General features: G+C 51.5%; 1 pseudogene; it reads right to left on the minus strand.

Annotated features, from left to right (window-relative positions):
* The window catches only part of LOC135534985 (presenilin-1-like), a 29296-nt pseudogene extending 23722 nt beyond the window's left edge, over positions 1 to 5574 (minus strand).
* Between the last annotated feature and the right edge of the window lie 426 nt (positions 5575 to 6000).

A 6000-nucleotide genomic window follows, 5' to 3' on the forward strand; every position in this document is an offset into this window, starting at 1 on the left:
TATACAGCACTCTCCCATTGACACCAGCCTGAGGAGTGACCAACCTTATACAGCACTCTCCCATTGACACCAGCCTGAGGAGTGATCAACCTTATACAGCACTCTCCCATTGACACCAGGCTGAGGAGTGACCGGCCCTATACAGCACTCTCCCATTGACACCAGCCTGAGGAGTGATCAACCTTATACAGCACTCTCCCATTGACACCAACCTGAGGAGTGATCAACCTTATACAGCACTCTCCCATTGACACCAGCCTGAGGAGTGACCAACCTTATACAGCACTCTCCCATTGACACCAGCCTGAGGAGTGACCGGCCCTATACAGCACTCTCCCATTGACACCAGCCTGAGGAGTGACCGGCCTTATACAGCACTCTCCCATTGACACCAGCCTGAGGAGTGATCAACCTTATACAGCACTCTCCCATTGACACCAGCCTGAGGAGTGATCAACCTTATACAGCACTCTCCCATTGACACCAGCCTGAGGAGTGACCGGCCCTATACAGCACTCTCCCATTGACACCAGCCTGAGGAGTGACCAACCTTATACAGCACTCTCCCATTGACACCAGCCTGAGGAGTGACCGGCCCTATACAGCACTCTCCCATTGACACCAGCCTGAGGAGTGACCGGCCCTATACAGCACTCTCCCATTGACACCAGCCTGAGGAGTGACCGGCCCTATACAGCACTCTCCCATTGACACCAGCCTGAGGAGTGACCGGCCCTATACAGCACTCTCCCATTGACACCAGGCTGAGGAGTGACCGGCCCAATACAGCACTCTCCCATTGACACCAGCCTGAGGAGTGACCGGCCCAATACAGCACTCTCCCATTGACACCAGCCTGAGGAGTGACCGGCCCTATACAGCACTCTCCCATTGACACCAGCCTGAGGAGTGATCAACCTTATACAGCACTCTCCCATTGACACCAGCCTGAGGAGTGACCAACCTTATACAGCACTCTCCCATTGACACCAGCCTGAGGAGTGATCAACCTTATACAGCACTCTCCCATTGACACCAGCCTGAGGAGTGACCGGCCCTATACAGCACTCTCCCATTGACACCAGCCTGAGGAGTGATCAACCTTATACAGCACTCTCCCATTGACACCAGCCTGAGGAGTGACCAACCTTATACAGCACTCTCCCATTGACACCAGCCTGAGGAGTGATCAACCTTATACAGCACTCTCCCATTGACACCAGCCTGAGGAGTGACCAACCTTATACAGCACTCTCCATTGACACCAGCCTGAGGAGTGACCTGCCTTATACAGCACCCCTCCCATTGACACCAGCCCTGAGGAGGACCAACTTTATACAGCACTCTCCCCCATTGACACCAGCCTGAGGAGTGATCAACCTTATACAGCACTCTCCCATTGACACCAGCCTGAGGAGGACCGGCCTATACAGCACTCTCCCATTGACACCAGCCTGAGGAGTGATCAACCCACAGCACTCTCCCATTGACACCAGGCTGAGGAGATCAACGATGGCATCTCCCCATTGATACTCAGCCTGAGGAGTGATCAACCTTATACAGCACTCTCCCATTGACACCAGCCTGAGAGGATCAACCTTATACAGCACTCTCCCATTGACACCAGCCTGAGGAGTGACCGGCCTTTATACAGCACTCTCCCATTGACACCAGCCTGAGGAGTGACCAACCTTATACAGCACTCTCCCATTGACACCAGCCTGAGGAGTGACCAACCTTATACAGCACTCTCCCATTGACACCAGCCTGAGTGAGTGACCAACCTTATACAGCACTCTCCCATTGACACCCAGCCTGAGTGAGGACCAACCTTATACAGCACTTCCCAGCCCGGAGGAGGACCAACTCCATACAGCACTCTCCCCATTGACACCAGCCTGAGGATGACCACCTATACAGCACTCTCCTACTGACACCAGCCTGAGGAGTGACCAACCTTATACAGCACTCTCCCATTGACACCAGCCTGAGGAGTGACCAACCTTTATACAGCACTCTCCCATTGACACCAGCCTGAGGAGGATCGCCTATACAGCACTCTCCATTGACACCAGCCTGAGGAGTGATCAACCTTATACAGCACTCTCCATTGACACCAGCCTGAGGAGTGACCGGCCTTATACAGCACTCTCCCATTGACACCAGCCTGAGGAGTGACCAACCTTATACAGCACTCTCCCATTGACACCAGCCTGAGGAGTGACCGCCCCATACAGCACTCTCCCATTGACACCAGCCTGAGGAGGACTGAGGAGTGAACGCCTATACAGCACTCTCCCATTGACACCAGCCTGAGGAGTGATCAACCTTATACAGCACCCTCCCATTGACACCAGCCTGAGGAGGACCAACCTTATACAGCACTCCCACCATTGACACCAGCCTGAGGAGTGACCAACCTTATACAGCACTCTCCCATTGACACCAGCCTGAGGAGTGACCAACCTTATACAGCACTCTCCCCATTGACACCAGCCTGAGCCCAATACAGCACTCTCCCATTGACACCATTGACCGGCCCTACAGTTCTTTTTCCCCAACGCAATTAAGCCAAAACCACAACCCCCGGCATTCTACTACGCTCCCATTTGCCAGCTAGCGTTGTCTCACTCACAGGCGATCAGCACAGAGACAGTGACCTTCCAAGGTAAGGATGGAAAGTGCATAAACGGAAGGGCAAATGTTAATTTCGCTACTTCTTGATATTCACTTCCGGACTTGGAGAGCGCTCAGAGCGCTGTAGAACGCTCCTCTGAATGACGGAGAGTGTTGCAGTGCCAAGGCTGCATCGGACAGACAGACAGACCCATCTAGGGAGAGTGTTGAGGTGCCAAGGCTGTGGGGACAGACAGGCCCATCTAGGGAGAGTGTTGAGGTGCCAAGGCTGTGGGGACAGACAGGCCCATCTAGGGAGAGTGTTGAGGTGCCAAGGCTGTGGGGACAGACAGACCCATCTAGGGTGAGTGTTGAGGTAGAGGCTGTGGGGACAGACAGGCCCATCTAGGAGAGTGTTGGTGCCAAGGCTGTGGGGACAGACAGGCCCATCTAGGGAGAGTGCGGTACCAAGGCTGTCGGACAGACAGGCCCATCTAGGTGGTGTTGAGGTACCAAGGCTGTGGGGACAGACAGGCCCATCTAGGGAGAGTGTTGAGGTGCCAAGGCTGTGGGGACAGACAGGCCCATCTAGGGAGAGTGTTGAGGTGCCAAGGCTGTGGGGACAGACAGGCCCATCTAGGGAGAGTGTTGAGGTGCCAAGGCTGTGGGGACAGACAGGCCCATCTAGGGAGAGTGTTGAGGTGCCAAGGCTGTGGGGACAGACAGGCCCATCTAGGGGAGTGTTGAGGTGCCAAGGCTGTCAGGACAGACAGGCCCATCTAGGGAGAGTGTTGAGGTGCCAAGGCTGTGGGGACAGACAGCCCATCTAGGGGAGTGTTGAGGTACTCAAGGCTGTGGGGACAGACAGGCCCATCTAAGGAGAGGTTGAGGTGCCAAGGCTGTCAGGCCCATCTAGGGAGAGTGTTGAGGTGCCAAGGCTGTGGGGACAGACAGGCCCATCTAGGGAGAGTGTTGAGGTGCCAAGGCTGTGGGGACAGACAGACCCATCCCATTTAGGGAGAGTGTTGAGGTGCCAAAGCTGTGGGGACAGACAGGCCCATCTAGGGAGAGTGTTGAGGGTGCCAAGGCTGTGGGGACAGACAGACCCATCTAGGGAGAGGTTGAGGTACCAAGGCTGTGGGGACAGACAGGCCCATCTAGGGAGAGTGTTGAGGTACCAAGGCTGTGGGGACAGACAGCCCATCTAGGGAGAGTGTTGAGGTGCCAAGACTGTCAGACAGACAGGCCCATCTAGGGAGAGTGTTGAGGTACCAAGTGCTGTGGGGACAGACAGGCCCATCTAGGGAGAGTGTTGAGGTGCCAAGGCTGTGGGGACAGACAGGCCCATCTAGGGAGAGTGTTGAGGTGTCAAGGCTGTTAGGACAGACAGGCCCATCTAGGGAGAGTGTTGTGAGGTGCCAAGGCTGTGGGGACAGACAGGCCCATCTAGGGAGAGTGTTGAGGTGCCAAGGCTGTGGGGACAGACAGGCCCATCTAGGGAGAGTGTTGAGGTGCCAAGGCTGTCAGGACAGACAGGCCCATCTAGGGAGAGTGTTGAGGTGCCAAGGCTGTGGGGACAGACAGACCCATCTAGGGAGAGTGTTGAGGTGCCAAGGCTGTCAGGACAGACAGGCCCATCTAGGGAGAGTGTTGAGGTGCCAAGGCTGTGGGGACAGACAGGCCCATCTAGGGAGAGTGTTGAGGTGCCAAGGCTGTGGGGACAGACAGGCCCATCTAGGGAGAGTGTTGAGGTGCCAAGGCTGTGGGGACAGACAGACCCATCTAGGGAGAGTGTTGAGGTGCCAAGGCTGTGGGGACAGACAGGCCCATCTAGGGAGAGTGTTGAGGTGCCAAGGCTGTGGGGACAGACAGGCCCATCTAGGGAGAGTGTTGAGGTGCCAAGGCTGTGGGGACAGACAGACCCATCTAGGGAGAGTGTTGAGGTGCCAAGGCTGTGGGGACAGACAGGCCCATCTAGGGAGAGTGTTGAGGTGCCAAGGCTGTGGGGACAGACAGGCCCATCTAGGGAGAGTGTTGAGGTGCCAAGGCTGTCAGGACAGTTTAGACATGAGCCTTAACTTACTCCTGATCTTCTGAATAAAAACAGGATATGCGATTTCTAAAAGGGGGGGGGTTTCCTGGTTGAATAACTTCAATAAATCACCAGGAAGAATTGGCTCCATCGAACCGGGTCACAGCCGTTATCCTTCACTGAACGTGTTTATTAAGAACTGAGGCCGAGAAGGCAGGCTTGTCAAATAAAATACTATTTTATTGCTCACATACCCATGTTTAGCAGATGTTATTGCGGGCGTAGCGAAACGCTTGGTGTTTCTAGCTCCAACAGTGCAGTGACATAAACCGTCTTTCATCGGTGTTATTTACATGGGGAGTTGAACGGCTTCGTGCGGTTTAAGGGTCAGCAGAGAAACAGCCTAGAAGGACTTTGCCTCCTGTAATGGCCAGCCAACACCCTTCGAATCTTCAGGAGCAAAACCATATGACTAATGATTTACTTTTTTTTACTGCAAATGTCACCGCCGTGAACGTGCCTTTACTATAGGTTACAATCTGCAAGTGGCAAAACACAGACAGAGCATTATTTACTTCTCATACTTCTGCTGTGATTTAGAAGCAGCTCACCATGTTGTTCTCGACGTCCTCCACGTTGTTGGCCATGGTTGACAGAACAGACTCGCCCTCACATACAAGCCCAGTTGTTCAGTTTGGCCTGGCACAAGAACAGAATCCTGGTTAATACACGCCATATAATAACAGAACCATATAATAACAGAACCATATAATAACAGAACCATATAATAACAGAACCATATAATAACAGAACCATATAATAACAGAACCACAGCATATAATAACAGAACCATATAATAACAGAACCATATAATAACAGAACCACAGCATATAATAACAGAACCATATAATAACAGAACCATATAATAACAGAACCACAGCATATAATAACAGAACCATATAATAACAGAACCATATAATAACAAAACCATATAATAACAGAACCATATAATAACAGAACCACAGCATATAATAACAGAACCATATAATAACAGAACCACAGCATATAATAACAGAACCATATAATAACAGAACCATATAATAACAGAACCATATAATAACAGAACCATATAATAACAGAACCATATAATAACAGAGCCATATAATAACAGAACCATAGCATATAATAACAGAACCATATAATAACAGAGCCATATAATAACATAACCACAGCATATAATAACAGAACCATATAATAACAGAACCATATAATAACAGAACCATATAATAACAGAACCACAGCATATAATAACAGAACCATATAATAACAGAGCCATATAATAACAGAACCAT

This window comes from Oncorhynchus masou, unplaced genomic scaffold (genome assembly GCF_036934945.1).
Source record: "Oncorhynchus masou masou isolate Uvic2021 unplaced genomic scaffold, UVic_Omas_1.1 unplaced_scaffold_4265, whole genome shotgun sequence".
In the NCBI taxonomy this organism is placed as follows: Eukaryota; Metazoa; Chordata; class Actinopteri; order Salmoniformes; family Salmonidae; genus Oncorhynchus; species Oncorhynchus masou.